The 19340-nt window shown below is 43.6% G+C and overlaps 1 protein-coding gene and 1 long non-coding RNA gene across 2 annotated transcripts in view; one reads left to right on the forward strand and one right to left on the reverse strand.

Moving 5' to 3' along the window:
- The window catches only part of LMBRD2 (LMBR1 domain containing 2), a 179622-nt gene that overhangs the window by 34068 nt on the left and 126214 nt on the right, over window positions 1-19340 (forward strand). The gene's annotated exons all lie outside the window — the stretch shown is intronic.
- On the reverse strand, window positions 341-1958 carry LOC128821415 (uncharacterized). The gene is made up of 2 exons (XR_008441106.1): window positions 1787-1958; window positions 341-602 (listed from the first exon to the last, which is right to left on the reverse strand). It is a non-coding gene; the product is annotated as an uncharacterized LOC128821415 (long non-coding RNA).

Consider the following 19340-nt stretch of genomic DNA (forward strand, 5'->3'; position numbering starts at 1 on the left):
AGTATATTCATACTTTAGAAGATAATCCAATCTTGTTTTGATTATCATTTTGAATCTTCTTGAAGGCAGATTAAGAAGGGAAATAGACAAGAATATTGCATACCTGATATTGTCAGGGAAACATGTGAGAACCCTGTGTACTCCGGGGACTGACTTGGCACTGAGTATTTCTGTGGGGCATAAGGTGGGATGAAAGGTAGGATCCCTACATCTCTTCTTCTTTTCTGTGAGAACTCAAACTAGGACATAATTCCTTCTAGTTCATCCAGGCTACTGGTGAGAATAAAGGCAAGAGACTGATTCACTGCAGCTTTGAGGTAAAGATATTGACTCCATCTCATCTGTCTAATGCTTACATGTTTATTGCTTTTATCTTCCCTATAGAAAAAAAAAAGTAAAAGAAGAAGATATTTTTTTTTTATTTAAATATTTTACTTTCTCTGTAAGTTGAGGGAGGTGATTCTGCCCTTCTGCTCTGCTCTGGTGAGACCCACTGCTGCTGCATCCAGCTCTCTGGTCCCCAGTGTAAGAAGGCTGTGGATCTCTTGGAGCAAGTCCAGAGGAGAGATGCAAAGATGGTCAAGGGATCTGGAGCACCTCCCCTGTAAAAAAAGGCTGTGTTGAGTTTGTTCAGCCTGGAGGAGGAGGAGGCTTCAGGGAGATCTCACTGCAGCTTTCAATACTTCTGGAGGGTTTACAACTAAGATGGGACCCACAAGGGATAATGGTTTTAAACTAAAAGAGGGTGGATTGAAATAAAATATAAGGAAGTATTTTACATGAGAGTGGTGAGACATTGACACAAGTTGCCCTGAGAGGTGGTGTATGTCCCATCTCTTGTAACTTTCAAGATCAGGCTGGAGGGTGCTCTGAGCACCTTGTTCTAGCTGAAGGTGTTCACATTCTTTGCAGTGAGGTTGGAACTAGATGACTTTTACATTCTTCCAACCCAAATTATTCTGTGATTCTGTGAGTGATCTGTGTATTAGAGGTGGTTTGAATAGGGAAGTGAATCATTCTCCAGATAGTTAAGCAGCCACACTCTTCCTCCAGATTTAGTGTGATAAGTTACTACTCTTAAGTCTACCAATCTACTGTCTATGCAATTCAGTTGATGGGAATTGTCCTTATTCAATACTAACTTTCAGTTATTCCTTGTCAGATGTTTATTTGCTCAGAGAACAATATAAATTCTGGTGTTTAGTTGTTAGCAGTTGCTAATGAAACTACATTGAGTGTTCAGTGGATTTTACATCTTCTGAAATACCATCTGCCTGACTGTGAAAGTACCAGGCTTCTGAATTAACTCTAGTCTTCCCTCTGCAGCTCCACCTGCAGAGGGCCGTGGTGCTTGTTCATCCTAGTCTCTGCTCTGCGTGCTGTGATAAATATCTTTACCCTTTCTCTCCATAAACATCCCGTCTTTCGCATCTTGTTCTGCATTGGTTCATTACATGCCATTGCCTTTGGGATTTTTAGAGAGCTTTATCAAAAAGCTAAAGTTAGTCAGGGCCCAGCTGAGAGAGAAGACAATTTCCCTTCATGGGCAGCGTGACCTGGACTGCAAAGAGAGATTCAGCTCATGAACAGAGGTCAGGTATTGGAGTGATTTATGAATGTGGGTGTGGTGGTGCGTAGCTACACAAAAGGGCAAAAAGCTTTGTGAATCTGAAGTTAGAGTTTCGTTTCTGTATTTTTCTGTATATTCATCCCTCCCCCTGGAGCTATTCCCATTGGATTTGACCTGTAATGTATTCAGACTGGACACTGTTTCTATTGGTTTTACCTTATCACCTATACTCCCTATAAAAGCTGTAACCCAACCCCTGCCCAGGGTCACTTGTCCCTGCGGCGTTACAGCAATACAACTTTCTTCGAACTGCACACAGGTGTCCTCTCTGGTCTCTTTGTCTCGGTCCTAGTAGCGTTCTTAGAACAGTGCAGCCCGTATCGCACGAACCAACCGCTACCTGGAATCTCGGCAGAGACCCAGGAGCAGCGGCGTGTGTTGCCCAGCAAACCCCCCCCCCCCCCCCCCCGCGACGGTGAACCTCTGGCTGGCGCCTGGGAAGAATGGAAGCCGGGTGGGGACAAAAAAGGCGACATGTGGGCTGCACACAAACACAAGAAAAGCTCTCAGGATCCTCCTGTAGAAATGTGTAGTTAAAAGTGTGTGTTTTGAGTTGTTCAGCAAGATGTTGTGCTGTAACTGAGCCAGTGCCTAGGCATGTCTGTGGAAGCCTGCTAAGCCTTTGAAAACCAAGTGAATGCTTATAGTTAAATAATCCACAGTCAAAAAAATAATTTTCAGAGTTTAGGAAAGGCCAGCTATTCTAAGTAAACTTCATAAAGACCGGATGCTGGTGGGAATTTTCCTTGTGTATTCTCTGGTCATCTTTTCCCCCAGAGGCTGCTCCTTCCATAAGCATTTGTACTTACGCATTTATTTTGGAAGATTTTGCTGGTTTCAAATCTGTCCTGAAAGAACATGCTTGAGATTGTCCAAAAACTCACCAACAAGGGTATGAGCAGAAGTCAGATTTAATATAAACTAAAAAGCACAATGAATGCTTTTTAGAAAGGATTGGTAAGATTCACTCTACTTAAAAAGGACAACTGAGGCACAACAAGGGAAAGCGAGCAACAACAAAACCAAATAAAATCCAGGCAATCAAAACAGAAATGAATTGAAAACTACCGAGGGGGATGTGTGTACATGTGTGTATGTAAAGACAATGTAAACAAGGATGAAAACTAATGCGGCCTAAAGTTGAACAACACGAACTCAACAGTGCTTTAGCTTAATTTACACCTTAATTTATAGCTTAACAATCTAACAGATATCGCTTAAGAGCATTTAGCCTAAATTATAATTGTAACTTAACCTAACTTCCATATTTGCTATAGCATATGCGCAGAGGGGTATGCAGGCAGACACAGTCAGTGCAAGAGAAGGTAGCTGTGGAAAAATGTCCCTCAGAGCTCAGTGAAAATACTTGCTTTTGCATCTCCTGATGGGCGAAAGATTGGGCCTCGAGGAGTGAGGGTATCACCCCAGGACACGTCATGGTTCAGTGATCCTCCAGGTATAGCAAACATGAGGGTTTGCTGGCTCTGGGAGGCGTCCCCCTCAAAGGGACATTGCTGGTCGCAGGCTTGCTGCGGTCCAGGAGAGCTCAATGGACTCATCTCAGACTGCTGTTTATAGGGTTGCAAAAGAGAAGGCCTTAGTCATAACAATGTTTCATCCTGGCCACAGTTGGGTCAGCACTTTCTTTGAAAGTGTGGGAATAGGAATGTTATGCCATTCAGGCCAGAGAGATATTTTCCAAGGCTGGTCATGAGAAAAACAAGCTTGTGTTATGGGTAAAAATTGACCCAGCCAAATTAAAAAGGAAAAAAAAAATTTTATTATAAAGATCAAAATCTATCTGAGCCAGCCACAAAGAAAAGGACAGAGCCGAGCCCGGAATCGGCGTTGGGTGAGACACAGGTCTGACCACTCTGGCAGAGGGTCTCTCCTATGCTTCACGCCACCAGTCCTGGGCGAGCAGTTTTTATACAGTTTATTTTGCTCGAGGCCGGGATTTCGGTGATCAGCCTTTTCTTTCTATTCAAAGTCCCACATATTCATAAAGTCTCTTTTCTCTGCGCCGGGTTGAACAATCCGAGGTCCGGGAAAAAATGTACATCGATGATGGAGCTACGGGAACCCGGCATTGAGATGCATCCTCTGGAGGTTCCAGCGATCCCAATCTCAGGGTGGTTGTCGGGGAGGATCATCACTTGTGTGTTCTTAGATTATCTCAAGAAATGGCCCATTTCCAAGTGAGCCACATGCATTAACTTGTAAATGAAACCTTGTCTACAATGGTTTAGACATACATGAGGCAGCCCCTTTTGCCCTGGTCCGCTTGCTTCGTGTCTATATTTTAATAATATTTAAAAAAAACTCCTAATCATATATTACTTTATAGGTGTGAATTATACCTATTACACATTAACACTTGTTAGGAGTTCCTGGGAACAGACAGTGTTTCCAATAAGCTCAGAAAGAGCTGAGCCAGGTGGTGTTTCCAAGGAAAGGCCTAAGAAGCATTTCTCATATCACACTGCAACCTGGAAAGGAATGGTGGGGGGTGCACCATCACAAAAATCTGTGGGAATCATGAAGATAACATGAAAGTGGTGTATGACTCCCAACACATTTCAGTGAGCAAGCAACAGCTTTCAAGCCCAGGTTCCACAAATAACTATGAGGCCTGTGGCAGCCAGTGTGGCATAGCTTCACTCCCTTCAGAAACAGCTTGTGTGTGGAAAGGAATGAGGCTAAGCCAACCTAGGGCAGAGAGAGAACAAAGGAAGCAAAGAGTGCTTGCTTCCTTTGAAGCACTCAAAGGAAGTTGAGAGGCAAAGTGAAATGTCTGGAGTGTTTGAGCAGTGGTGGGAAGGGAGGTTGAGTTCTGCTGGCTCCTGGGGTGAGTTTAGCACCTTTTGCTGCTCCCAGCCTCACCATTTATTTTCTATAGGAAATCTGATAGCAACATGCTGATGGCTGGCCCCTAAGGCCTAAGAATATGTAGCTTTGACTGCAGAGGAGTGACAAAAGCCTGTGTTGGGCTTAGTACTGTGCCACCACCTTGTAGCTTTTGCCTTACATTTCTGGTATTAAATCAAAGCACAGTTCATGGCTTGAAGTTAGGGATTTCCTGACACAGGGAAATTGATGAGGTGATTTGGGAGAGAGTGTGAGCAATCGTGCAATTGAAAGCACCAGAATAAAATACTTGTGGGTTTGCCTCTCAGACAATTCATTGGTGGGTTGGGAAGACATAGACACTGGGAGTCATGCCTTCTGACTTAATGCTTAGAAGGGCTTTACAGATCACCAGAAACTTGTTTTCTCTGTGCAATAAACATTGCAGAGACTGTAGTTAAAGAAAGAACAGTCATGGAGTGTAAAGCAGTAGCCAAGCAAGTGTAGAACAGCTTGTAGAAGGACTGGGATTTGCAGGTTCAGGGCAGCAAATGGCTGGGCAGGGTCTCTCCCAGGTACCCACAGAGGTGGAAGCCCTCTGCTAGAGGGGATGACAGCATTAGTTATGGTGAGTGTACCCCTTTTGTTGGTTCTGAATGATTTGGAATTAATTTAGAGCTAGAAATAAATAAAAACCTTTAAAACACTTCCAGAAAATGGGATGAACTTGTTTCCTGTTGAAAGGCTGTTGAAATATAATCAGATATTCAATCACAATTTACTGGGAACAATAACACTTAATGAGCTCTAGGAATTGCCAGGAGCCATAATTACTAATGAGCTATAAGAATTAACAAGCTTGATTCTACTCTCATTGAAATGAAGGCCTTTGTCAGCAGCAGTAGCAAACTATGTCTTAGGTGATTATTTCTCTGGGAACAGTTAATGGGCTTGACTGAGCTCATTAGTATATTTGAACAAAGAACATTTATTAAACCAGTCATTAGATTAGCTATAGATTCTATCTATTGGAGCCCATAGCATGTTGATCCTTCAAAGGGATCCAAGCTATAATGTTCAGTGTGGCAATTTGAGTTTATCCACCGCAGGGCAAGATGACACTTCATTTACTTTGGAGTAGATATGCTGATAAATACTAAACCAGTATCCCTCCAGAGAAGTATGCTCAGGAACAAGACTGAGAATAATTGTCCCAATGTCACAATGAAGAAATCTGAGCTTTTGTTTTTTGCTCAGAAATCTTCTGACACTTGCAGAGAACAATAAAATATCGCAGTCTGCAAAATTATTCTTGGGTTCCAACAGTATAGTATTAGATTCAAAAGTTGTTTCCTTGGATGCTTACACTCAAGATACTTTTCATTTCTATGTTACTTTAAAATCAAGAAATCCAACACTCTCTGCTATCTTCCACCTTGGCTTCTGCCACAAAATCAGGAAGAGCACCATAGCAACTCTTAACCTATGCCGAGTCAAGTTTCTGTTGGATTTGATTTTTCTTTCTTTGGCAACATTTTTAAATTTGCTGTGTTCCTGACTTTCTGGTGACAGAAAATTATCCTAGAAAGATGCAAAAAACTTTTCTTCACATGGCTTGAGAACTCCCCAGCTAAGTAGGGATGAACTACAGGGACACAGGAGTCTACATCCCAGCTTGTGGTTTGCTTGCAGTAGGGCACTCTGCAACAGCACACACCTTAATTTTCTACAGCAGAGCAGGAAGAATTTAAAAACATCACCCATGTTATGCCAAAATTCTCCTTCAAGGAACTGAGGTCTTTGTGCATAATAGTGGTATGCCAGTTGATTGATAAAACTCAGGTAAGTGCTGAACTTCTGTAATGGAAAAAAAAGCAAGACTCTTGGGTTTTATTGCTTTTGTACATTTTAATTGCTACTTCCTTGTCAAATCAATAAATTGTGAATTCTTTAAATTTTGATAGTTTAGAAGTTAGTGAAGTTAGCTAACTCCTCAATTAATCCTTTTGAAAATAATAAAAAATATTCTTGAAGAACAGAAAATATCCTTTATTCCTGTTACCACTTCATTGCATACTTGTAAGATTAAATTTCTTTCAGAGCATGTCTGCTTAGAGCAGGAGCACATACCTTGTATCAGCAGCCTCTTTGTCAGCTGCATATGTGATTGTCCCACCCAAATACTGCCACTTCTCATCCCACACCACTACACACTCTTCTGGACTGCTTCCTGCTTTCCTTGCAACAGGAAACTGTGGGCTGCTTTCCAACAGACCTCAGTCAAGGTAAATATCACTGTATTTGAAATAACCTTGGTATTCACATGAGGCAAAGTTCTGCCTTCCGGAAAACCATGGACAGCCTTCAAAAACTCTACACAACAGATTGTGCTGATGATTAAGATCTATTTAAATCTCTGTCTATGTGTACAGCTAGCTAGCTGTCGACATCAGGTGCTCAATGAGAAACTTGTTGAATATTCTAAAAGACTCACTAAACCCCTGAGCTCAGTGTAGCGATCCTTTCATCTTCCTGATCGATTTAAGAACCCCTTTTCAGAGCAGTCTCCACAAGAATGGGAGCAGTCTAGAGCAGAATTGTTCAAGAGGACCTCCCTCCCCTCCCTTGCAACAGTGAAGAGCTGAACTCTTGGCATGGGGAGAAGGAGTTCAGTGGGTTTGGATTTGAGCTGTGATATTTCACAATTACCATGTCAGGAGCCCTTAACACATTATCCCTTTCCAGGAAACTTCTATGAAAGTCCCTAGGCTAGACATTCCATGAATTAAGTGCTTTGTAAACTTTGCAAAAGCAATCTTGTACCCTCCAAGGGTTCCCTCCAGTGTGTTCCCTGGCTTCTGAGTTAAAACATTAAGGCAGGGGACTGATGCCTTATCCATTCAACCTACAGAAGATTTCTCACCCTGATGATGAGGGATATGCCAAGCAAAAATCCAAAACCTTGAGAGAAAATGTTACACTACCTAAGGAAGAGATGTATTGCTTTTTGTGCTTCCTTTTCTTTCCACATGCCTCAGTTTGGGTAGCAGGTGTAAACTGAAATGTTGATGATAGATAAAAAACTACACTAACCTGGATTTCACACCTAGAAATGTTTTGTATTTTATTCAAAGTACAAGATCCACCAGGGATATATCTGGACTTGAAACTGCGTGTCTTAACCCCCTGAATGTGTTTATCTAAAATCTGTTTTATCTGGCTGCATTAGCTTTGACTAGGAATAACATGGTAAAGAACTAGACATGCATGAGGAAGGAAGAGATAACTTCCATTTAATGACTTGTGCAGCCTTACTTCATTATTTGAAACCTGTTATTTAAAAAGTCACTGTCTGGAACTGTGAGGAATGGAGATAGGCTTTGCAGATAACCCAAGCTGTTTAAAGAACTGGACAGAGTAATGACAAAGACAGTATACGTGCCCTCCGCAAACCTGTCAGTGCTGCTGGCAAACCCTTTTTTATATACAGCAGCACAGTGCTGGCCATCAGAGTAGTTGGTACCTTGCCAGGGACTTGACTACTCCCATTTCAACTCCCATGATTATTGTAAAAAAGGCGACCCCAACTCAGGAAAGAAATGATCATGTCTGGCTCCAGATCAGAAGGCTGAAGGATAGATTTATTAAAACTGTAGTATATTACATTAATATACTATTTAAAGAGAGCCTATCCTATTCTATATACTTACTTCTTACTTACCTATCTAAAAACTAACTTGTGACTGCCTGCCGAGAGTCTGAGACACAGCTGGATCCAATTGATCATTGAACCCAAACAACCTTCACCAGAATCCAACAAGCAATCACTTCAGGTAAACAATCTCCATACCGAATTCCACATGGAGAAAACAAAGGAGCAGAGATACATTGTTTTTTCTTCTCAGTGTATTATGTCTCTCTGTCCAGAGAATGTGAATGCCAGACATGATTGTGGGAGGGGCCCCTGAGCTGCCATGGGAAGCTACACAAGTATAAGGGGACTTGTCCATCAGATGCTGTACCCTCCCCAGTCCATGTCAATCAACAGCTGTTATACTCCCTTGTTCTGGAAGGTTCATTGTTCTTGTTACCCCTATTGGTTCTTTCTGTAAAACCACTCCTTTCCCCTTTCTCCATTGGTTCTGTGCATGTCACCCCATCCTTGTTCCTCCCCTTAGCCTTTTCCCTATTGGCTCGTTTGTACCCCAACCACGCCTACCCCTCCACTGTTATATACCCTAGCCCTGCCTTCCCTTGGGGCTCTCAGAGTCTGCTTCCCTTCGGAATGGTTGCCTTCCTGTACCTCTCCCACCTCCCTCGCCCTCTGCCTCTCCTACAATAAAACCCTCTTGGAAAACAGCAGCCTGAGCGTCCTCCTGTTTCTCTGGTGGAACTATCCATAACTATCTGGGCACCTGCGGATTAGCCAGCTGTGGGCCACCCTGCTGGACCGGATGCCAGGGCGGCCTACACATGATAATTCCAGTATTTTCAAGTGGGAGACATTTTCGTATACTGCCTTTAACTCAGCCTTCGTTTCTTTTTCCTGTGGATTTTTCAGAAGCTAAAATGAATCTTTTCTTCACAAGCAAGGAATAGATAACACATGCTTTCCCACCACTTTGGGGTAAAAGGAAGCAAATAGTCCACAGTTTGTTGTGATTTGAATCACATTTAGGACAATGTCTGTAGGAGAAGAGATCGGGCACCAAACCTCTCAGAAAGACCCCCTGCCTGGGGGCAAGCCACTGGGTCCTCATCCTCCCACTTCACCCTTTGTCCCTAACTAAGAAACAAGCACAGTTTTATGTCATGTAATGACAAATCCGCCAAGATATGGTTGGAGCTCCAAATTTTCCAAACATCCAGAGCCCTCTGTTTTTCTTTAGACAAGGTCTGGTTTCTTATAGGCAATGAGGGACTAGTGTGACAGTGCAGTTAGGAGTATTTACTTGACATTTGTGCCAAAGCACTGCTGAGAGTAGCCAAAGCCACCTTCTTTCTTGATGCTGAATGCCTTTTTGATGATGGCAGGACAGGGCTGTGACATGTCAGTGTAGGCAGGGAGCCATGTCAGCAGAAAAGCTGGACTCCCACACTGGAGTTTCTGCTCGGAGATACCTCTTGCACTCCAGGAAGCTGCATGTCATGGACTGCAGCACAACACTGCAGCCTCTGTCCTTGGCAGAAACAACTGGTGGTGGACTGAATGTGCCACTCTTAGAGCTTACATAATATTTATAGTATAATTAGAATGAACATTTGTCTTGTAATATTCTATTCTAAGAAATGTTTTGCTACTTTTTGTGAGCTGTTTTTTTGGTTTTGGGTGGGTTTTTTAGTTAGTTTTTTTTCTTCTTGGCATCATCGAAACAGCCATCTCTGGTGGCATCCGGGTGGTATGACTGTTTGTACAGAAAATTGTGAGGTTTCATCCATCAGAAGATAGTGACTTGCCCCTGCAGATAACAAATGTACTAGATTATGCAATTTCTGGGTAGATAATGTTAGCAAGTTCTTGATAGCATTATCTGGCTTCAAATGCAGGAATGGTGTATCAGAAACATGGCAGTAGTTGTAGTCTGGTTTCTTGTTCACATGTCTGAACTAAATTTTTCACTAGCATGAATCCATTTGGGACAATATGAACTCATTTGTTTTTAAAAAGGATAAGCCTTCAGACAGAGAAAGTAGTTTGCAAACACTTAAATGCTGACTTTTAGCAGTATCCTACAATAATTGTGTCCTGGTAGCTGATAGTGGTTTGTGCTGTGGCAGGATCCCCATCAACATCAGTGTCTGTAATGGAGATGCACAACAAGACACAGAGCAAGAAGTGCTAGGGACTGGGTGACTAACTTTAGGGAGCAATACAGATATCAGGCACTTCATTTCTGTTGACTCAGGCCTAAACATACAGGTTAGATGCTACTTCTAAAATCACCAGGAACTTTGCTAGGGAGTAAAGTTATGACTTGAGTAGTGGAAAAGATCTTGAACTACAGCAGGGTCTGTAATATGTTGTAATTGTACAAATGGAGTTTGAAATATTTGAGGAATCCTGCTACTATTTCTGCAGCATGGAGTGTGCTTACTTCTCTGCATTTCCCTGTTTGATGCCCTCTGCAGCATGTCCCTGTAGAATGTGTCACTGTGCCACTGCTGAATTCTCCTTGGTCCCTTCCCACACAAGCCACGCAGAATTCTACTGCACTGTACGAGATGGGGCCATGAATGATGGCCTGGAAACAATGCTCTCCTGCTCCTGGTGGCTCCCACCCAACCTGTTGCTAGACAAGAGCACCTGGTTTATAAAAGAAAGCCTTGGGTGCTTTTGGGGAATTTAACATATGTTTTGTTGTTCCTAGCACTTGCTAAACTACAGATCAGACAGAAGCTTTCTGGCTGGTGTGCAAGAAAGAGTAAGTCACAGATAGGGCATGTTCCCTCACAGGCTGGACAGGAGGGTCTGTGGTGGATGATCCAAATAACCAATGTCAAAATCTTTTGGGTATCACCAGGACATATTATCATCTCTATTTAAAATCATTCTTGTTTATCTGCTATACAGGGTCAATTAAGTGGCGTACATAAAGACATCATTACCCTGCAGCCCATAGAGAGAGAGATATCACCTGCCTAACTTCCCAGCTAAGAAGAAAACCACCATCCCATTTCAAGGGAAACGGTAACAGGGAGGGGCAAAGCAATCTCACTGCTGAGACAGACCTCAGCTCTGCGGGTGTGAAAATAATGACACACAACATAACAGTCTAACTTCCCATTAAAGCAGTTAACAGTTGGCAAAATGTGTCACCTACCTCAGAAAGAGCAGGAGAAATGCTACAGAATGCCTTTTGGCCCCCTGCTAGGAGCTGAGTTTGAAGAGGCCCTCATATTCCTCTCTCCTCTGTTGTGTTATGTTCAAGGTCTTGTTTATGGGCAAAACGAGAGAACACCCTACATAAAAGTAAAGCCAAGATTTTATTGTTAATTGAGATCTGCAGAGTATGTTATCTCTAATCCAAATCTGATAGAGAAAAATAAAGAATAACAAGGCAGTTAAAACTGCAATATGGTTAAAAGTGTCAATAGTCATATTAATAATACAATTACAATATGCTTACTTTTGTCCTTTTTTTAGGATTATGCTTATCTTTCCATTGCTCTTCTATGTCTTAAAGTCATACTAGCATAGAACAGAACACAATGAGTTGGAAGGGACCTATCAGGATCATCAAGTCCAGCTCCTAGTCCTGTACAGGACATCCCAAGAGTCACACCATGGGCCTGAGAGAATTGTCCAAACACTTCTTGACCTCTGTCAGGCTGGTGCTGTAAGCACTGTCCTGGGGAGCCGTTCCAGTGCCCCGCCACCCTCTGGGTAAAAACATTTTTTCCTGATATCCAGCCTAAACCTCCCCTGACAGAAATTCAGGCTGTTCCCTTAGTGTTGCATCCCGGAGTTTGGGTTTAGATTAGGGTTTTTAATTTATGTTAAAATAAGTCAAGTTCTGTAATCCCGCGTTTTCCCCGCGTTGTTCCCCCCGCGGTTTCTGGCCCCATGTTGCCTGCTGCCGGCTCTTACCCCTGTGCCGCTCCTGTAACCACCCTGCCGTCCGGCCCTGGAAAACCCCGTGCTGGCCACACGATCCCGCTCAGCCCGCTCTGGCTCGGTGCCCGCCCCTGCGGGGTTCTCTGGTTGGTCGCGGTTGCTGGCGTCACCGCCACGGCAGCCGCCCCTATTGGCCGGCAGGCCGTGGATCCTCTCGCCCCGCCCCTCTATAAAGCCCTATCCCGCCGGCGGTCAGACGCCATTTTCTCCCATGCGAGTGCCGGGAGCGGTTGCGCCTTTCCATCGAACCGCGCCACGTGACCAATAAACCGTTCCTGCCAAGCACGGAGTAAATGGACAAATTCCTTCCTCTTTACCGGGTCCCTAGCGCACGGTAACAGCGGTTGGCCAGCCCACGCGCCCGAGACACGGAGCCGTGTCCGGGAACCCGCGGCAGCAAACCCCGGCAGCACGTGGAAGCTACGCCACAGCCGGGCTCCCAAGAGCCGCGTGCGGCCGGGGAGAGCAAAAACCCACGCTGCACTTAGTTCCTGTCACTGTCACCACAGAGCAGAGATCAGTGCCTGCCCCTCCTCTTCCCCTCATGAGGGAGTTGTAACTGCAGTGAGGTCTCCTCTCTGTCTCCCCTCAGTCTCCTCCAGGCTGAACAGCCCAAAAGACCTCAGCCACTCCTCGCATGGCTTCCCCTCCAGACCCTTCACCATCCTCATTGCCCTCCTTTGGACACTCAATGTCTTTCTTACACTGTGGCATCCAAAACTGCCCCCAGCATTCGAGATGAGATCACCCCAGTGCAGAGCAGAGCAGGACAATCCCCTCCCTTGCCTGGCTGTTGATGCTGTGCCTGATGCCCCCAGGACAGGGTTGGCCCTCCTGGCTGCCAGGGCACTGCTGACTTGTGTTCAACTCACCATTGACCAGGAGCCCCAGGTCCCTTTCCATGGCACTGCTTTCTCAGAATTTCCTTCCCCAGTCTGTATTTTCATCCAGAGTTGTCCTGGCTCAGCTGCAGGGTCCAGCACTTCCCCTTGTTGAGCTTCATGCAGTTGGTGATTGCCCAGTCCTCTCATTTGTCCAGGGCCTCCCTGCCCTCAAGGGAGCCAACAGCTCCTCCCAGTTTTGCATCATCTGTGAACTTGCTTAGCATCCGTTCCAGTCCTTTTTCCAAATAATTTGTAAAGATGTTGAAGAACACATGGCAGAGGATGGAGCCCTGTGGAACCCCACTAGTGACAAGTCACCAGCCTGATGTCACCCCAGTCACTGTAACTCTTTGTGCCCCACCCATGAGCCAGCTGCTCACACCTCACAGGATGTGTTTATCCAGCTGTGGGCTGGACATTTTGTCCAGACAGATCCTGTGAGAGACAGTATTAAAAGCTTTGCTGAAATCTGAAAAGGTTATATAAATTGGCTTCCCTTGATAAGCTAGGTGGGCTACCTTGTTGTAGAAGGAAAAGAGGTTCCACAAGGAGGACTTTCCCCTCATGAAGCCATGAGACCCTTTGGTCCATCATGCATGCTGAAGACATAGACAAAGAATGCATTAAAGAATGCATGAAGTCAGAATCTTCAGCCTGCAGACTTAAAACTGTGAATCTTCAGCTTCTGATGTTCTTTCTTGAAAAACTATCACATTGATGTTCTAGGATCTGATCGAGGTAATTTGTCAGTGTTTCCTAAGATGCAATTACATTACACCCTTTTTTCCCCCACAGGTCTGCAGCTACATTTTACAGCTGAATTTACTGTATATGGTTTACTCCACATGCACTAAAGCCTCTTTTTTGTTCTCTTTGTTACTCCTAAACCCAGCTTTGTCCAGCTCCAAGTCCGTATTTCTCTGCACTGACCACTGCTGTGGAGCTGCAAGGATTCCACTGCCAAGCCTGTGCCCCAGATTTCATCATTTCATGCCCTGTACTGCTCTAAGCTTCATACTGTGTCTCCATCATGGTATTGTATTAGGTGTAAATATCTCCATTACTCATAGAAGTACTAATTGTTATTTCTACCTATATAAATCTGGACCATACAAAAAAATGCTAAAATTAAAATAATTACCACAACTCATCACTTAGAGAAATTGCTGTCACAGAAAGTAAAACAAATCTGTGGGCAGATCAAGAAAAGCTCAGGCAGAGCAAGCCTGCAGGCCCTTGTCCTGAAGCTCTGCAGAAGCATGGTGCTTGTTTCTATCAATGGCAGTGCCAGTGCAGGACTACCCTGCTGTACTTTTTGCCCACCCTATCAGCAAACTGGGCAAGCTGTCATGTGGAGAAAGTCTTTAAATTTTTAAGTAGTAGAAGTAGTACATCCAGTCACGGTCCATATGTCTGTAGTTGAATGTTCACTGATGAAAAAGATTATCCAAATTTTGGAAGTTTTAGAGATCAATAGGTGTGAATGAAACAGTAAAACAAGGAACTGTTCTTTTTAATTTTTAATTTCCAAATTAAGCCTTTAGTGCACAAACACACATTTCAGGATCTTTCCTACCACTAATACTGTGCTGCCTAACTGGAATCAAAAGTTTATGTCAAAAACATGAGAAAATCTTACTTGTCAGATAATTCCCTCAGCACTTGGATTTTTTTTTTTCATTTCAGTGGTTTGCAATACACAGGGGGTAGTAAGCAGATGGAACTAGTTTACATTCACCCATTCATGTGAATTCTTTTTAAAAAAAGACTTTTATAGTGAGATCTGTTTTGCTGGAGCCTTTAAAGTCATTGTAGTAGAAAGAGACAGAACAGTACAGAAAGACATCTCTAATTGGATTTCCAAAACTGCAGTGTGGGGATTTGGCCATTTCTCCTAGTCAGCACTGACAAAGCCACAGTTCACGAGTTCTAGCTGGAGTCTCCTGGCTCAGTGGTCTGCTTCATCTATGAAGAGCATGCCCAGACTGGATACTGGAGGTTGATACTGGAAAAAACAATCCACAAGCAAAACTATACAGAGCCAGAGATAGTGGAGAAGGCGCCTATCTTCATCTTTATCCCATATGCATGCCCCATGAGAACAGTGGGCTCACGTCAGTACCCCATGCTATGATGACAGGTCCCCCACCCCTCTGCTGGGCTTTGTGAATGCCTGTGGGAGACATTTGCTCCCTTGGAAGCTTTGGGGGAGGTTGACCCCAAACTCCCTTGGGCTTGGCTGGAATGTGCCAAAGACACCTACACATGTCCACTGTTCAGGTAGGGACCGGATACACTTATTTTAAGAGAGACACTTACCCAGAGATCTAAAGTTTAGAGATTTATGAAACTGGAAGGGGTGCTAAGAAATTTTAATTCTACCAAGGCTAAAATTAGCATGCTCAGAAAGCCTAATGACCTAGCCTGGAATTACAAATCTTTAAATCTGACTTCTCTACCAGAGTGCAAATGGGAAGAAATGAGGAGTTTGCCAGTGTGTGCCTAGGTGGCCAAGAAAGCCAATGCCATCCTGGCCTGGATCAGCAATAGTGTGGCCAGCAAGATCAGGGTAGTGACTGTTCTTCTGTGCTGGGCACCATACTTTGAATCCTGGCTTCAGTTCTGGGACACTCATTTCAAAAAGGACATTGAGGTGCTGGAGAGAGTTTGGGAAGGGAAACAGAACTTGAGAAGGGTCTGGAGCACAAATCTGATGGGGAACAGAAGAGGGATCTTTGTGTGTTTAGCTTACAGAAAAGGAGGGTCAAGGCAGACCATATCACTCTCTGGAATTCCCTTAAAGAATGATGTAGCCAGGTGGGAGTCAGTCTCTTCTGCCACGTCTCAAGCCAAAGGATGAGAAGAAATAGTGTTAAGTTATGCCAGGGAAGGTTCATACTAAACATTAGTAAAAATATTTTTCTCTGAAAGAGTGGTCAGGCATTGGAATAAATTGCCCAGAGAGGTGGTGGAGTCATCTTGTCTGGAAGTGTTCAGGAGGCATCTGGATGTGGCATTTGGGAATATGTTTGAGAAATTATTATTGTGGTGCTGGGTTGACAGCTGGACTTAATGATCTTGAAGGCCTCCTCCAACCTGGATGATTGTGTGATTCTGTCACTCTGAGGACCATGGTTAGACTTTTGTCTCTTATTCTTCTTGTGCATGTGCATCTGTGCTATGCAGGCACTTGACCTGGTTGCCAGCAGTGCTGTTTCCAGTGGTGGAAAATATTAGGTCCCCCCCATACCTCTCCTCCTTCTCAGGCTTTGGTCATGTGTCCCAGCAAATCTGCATTAAAGCTCCCGTCACAAAGTTGGCAAGCCTGTTGGCAGAGACACTTTTGTGGGATTTTCAGAACTGCATCACCTCTTTCCTTCCAGCCCTTATTTATGAGTAAGGATGCATTCATCTCTTTTGAGACCTGCCTGTCTGTTCTGTCTGCTGACTCACCCCTGAGTCTCTTATTCACAGACAAAGCAAAGAGACTTCACTGAGGCAACAGCAGCTCCTGTGCCAAGGTGGCAGCCTGGTACAGGCCTGCTGTGCAGAGGAGCCTGGCAATAGCTCATGCTCTGGATGACAGAAGTCAGTTCTGAAATTCAGAGGCCATGGAGAGAAGGGGCTCTGGGACATCACAAAGCCTTCTAGAGTGATTGTGTATCACCAGCCATGCTGATGAGTATCCCCAGCATGCTGTGTGCTGAATTGTGCTGCCATGTCAAGCGTGCCCTTGTTTCTGGTTGGGAAAAGCATTCAGCTCACATACCACCAGTATATTTCTGGAGTCAGGAACCAGAACAGTTCCTGATAATTTGGAGAGGAAGCTCCAGTGAATAACAAGAAAAGAATACATCCCATTTTGGTTGTTTAAGAAATGATACCACACAGGCTGAAGTCATATCTGCAGTCACTTTGGCTCCATGGACTGGCAAGCGTAGAGTCCCTGCCCTGGCAGCCAATACAGCTCCCCACCTCACCATCCCCTCCAGATACTCCTGCAGCAGTAGTATCTGGCCTGTCTCTGCCCTCTCCTATATAACTACTGACATAATTTCCCGCCACCTTTTCCTCTCCTGCCTAATGGTGCTTGCATGATCCCAGATAACTGTAAAAATCCACATTTCAGAGGACTGGCAGGGTTGTAAAAAAATGATCAAGACTCCCCTGTTGACATATGCCTTTGCCAAGACCAGACTTCACAAGCACTCTTCTTTCCCCAGGACATTCCAGCACTTGGTGACCATCTTTAGGGAGGCCTCTCTGAGGAACAGCTTGCTGAAACCTTCTCCTCTCTGGTTTTGGCTCCCTCCTCTTTGCCTCCTTCAGTGAGGACAGATTGTTTTGGTTGTTATTGAAGCAAGCTGCAGACTGTTCTTTTCTATTCTTTGCTACTTCCCCCACTTTGCAATGATTAAAGACAGCTTTTCAGCATCAAAAGGTATTTAAGCCTAATAAATGCTGGGCCAATTTAACTGTTTTCTTCTGTGGACAAAAGAGAGAGGGTTGAGCACAGAAGTTTCTCATGCATGTCAGACCTCCATCACATTGTTTCACTGTGGTTGACAGAAAATTGCCAATATTTTTGAGAAATGCAGTAGAATAAAAAAGCTCCTAACACCCCACAGCATTGTTTTTTCTATTTGGCCTAAAATATTCAAGAATTTAAATTGCCATTATTTCAAGGCACAGGATAAAAATAATCAATTTCTAGTAAACATTCATTGCTTAACTTCTTAAAAACTGAAATATCTAGTGTTTTCATTTTCCATTCTCCAACTGAAAAGAGATTTGTGGTAGATTTTCAAGAAAAGAAAAATTTTAAAGATACTTGCCACTTTTTCTGGAATGCTCCTGGTCTCAAGTCACCTTCAAAAAAAACTTGTCAAGTGCATTTAGCAGCTGACATAGCATTAGAAAAACAAAATCTGTGCTTCCCAAGAACAAGGGAAAAAGGCAAGTAAAGGTAAAGGTTAGATATGCTGTAGTTGTGTAGCCAGGCAGAGCAATCCATCACACAGGTGCTACTGGCAGTGTGCACCCTTCGGGCTGGAAATGCTCCTTAGTGCAGAGGGACGAGATGAGGGTCACTGGTGTGGGGTCAGACCTACATGGGGACAGGGCTGGGGCTCTGTTACAAAGCAGGTCTGGGGCTGGCACCCAGCAGGCAGGTTGGTGGTGACCACTCTCTTAGGAATTGGCTCAGTAGCATGAGCACAGTCTTCATATGCCAGCTGGTGTCTGCTCTGGAGAGCAGACAATTTCAGCTGGATAACTACAAACCACACAGGAGACAGCATTTTTGGATATAAAAGCATTTTATTTAGAGTCAGAGTTCAGTTGTGTTTGGAACTAGATGATCTATAAGATCCCTTCCAACACAAACCATTCTGTGATTCTGTAATTTAATTGGATTACATCTTGTTTTAAAATCAGAATACTTTTCCCTTGACAATGTACTTACCACAAGGTTTTCTTTTTTAGTGTATGTGAAACTTTCTTAATTTTAATGGCAGGAAAAAAAACACAAAGGTTTATCCTGTAAAATTAATCTTCTTTGCTACATGCTATTTTTTAAAATCTGTATTCCACACAAACAACCCTGATGATTTCTCTACCAAGGACAAGCAGATATGCTCATATCTGTTCTTCTCATAGCTGAAGAGCTTCTCCACAACAATGGTCAAAGGTGGCACATTAAGAAACAGTGCTAGAACTTGTAAACTAAACTACAAAACAACCAGGGCCACTTTTTTTGGAGATACTTCTTATAAAGTTTTTAAGGCATTTCTTATACCTTCCCCCTTGCCTAAATTCAACACAAAATCTGAATTTTTAGAAACTTCAATTGACTTAAATTGACTCTGTCATGAGTTTATAGATCATGTTAAGCCTCATAGTATACTTTTCTTAGTTAAATCAGTCCAGTGCTGAATTATAAACTGAGCAGACAGTCCAGGCTCTTGAGAAAAAAACTAACAATCAAGTAGGTATGCATGTATTCAATGCTAGTTAGAAAATGATGAGGAAAAATTTCAGAGTTCTGATGAAATCTCTATATTCTTTTTGATAAATTCTGAATTCACTGAACTCTGCTTACAGCTCTGTGCACAGTAACAGAGCAGGTTCAACCAAATAAATTTCATCACACTCTGATGTAATCTGAGACATCTGAAGGCCCGTTAATAATTTTCAAATTGGTAACTCATTAACCATCTCAGAAACAGCACAGTCCAGTTTCCAGAGGAGTGTAGAGTAAACATCCATGTGTGTCTGTGTGTGTGCCTGGGCAGAGGGGAGAAAAGACAGCAGAACGCAGCTGAGTATCCAGATATTAAATTATTTTTTTGCTTTCAAGAGCCCA

This window comes from Vidua macroura, chromosome Z, assembly GCF_024509145.1.
Source record: "Vidua macroura isolate BioBank_ID:100142 chromosome Z, ASM2450914v1, whole genome shotgun sequence".
Taxonomy (NCBI): Eukaryota; Metazoa; Chordata; class Aves; order Passeriformes; family Viduidae; genus Vidua; species Vidua macroura.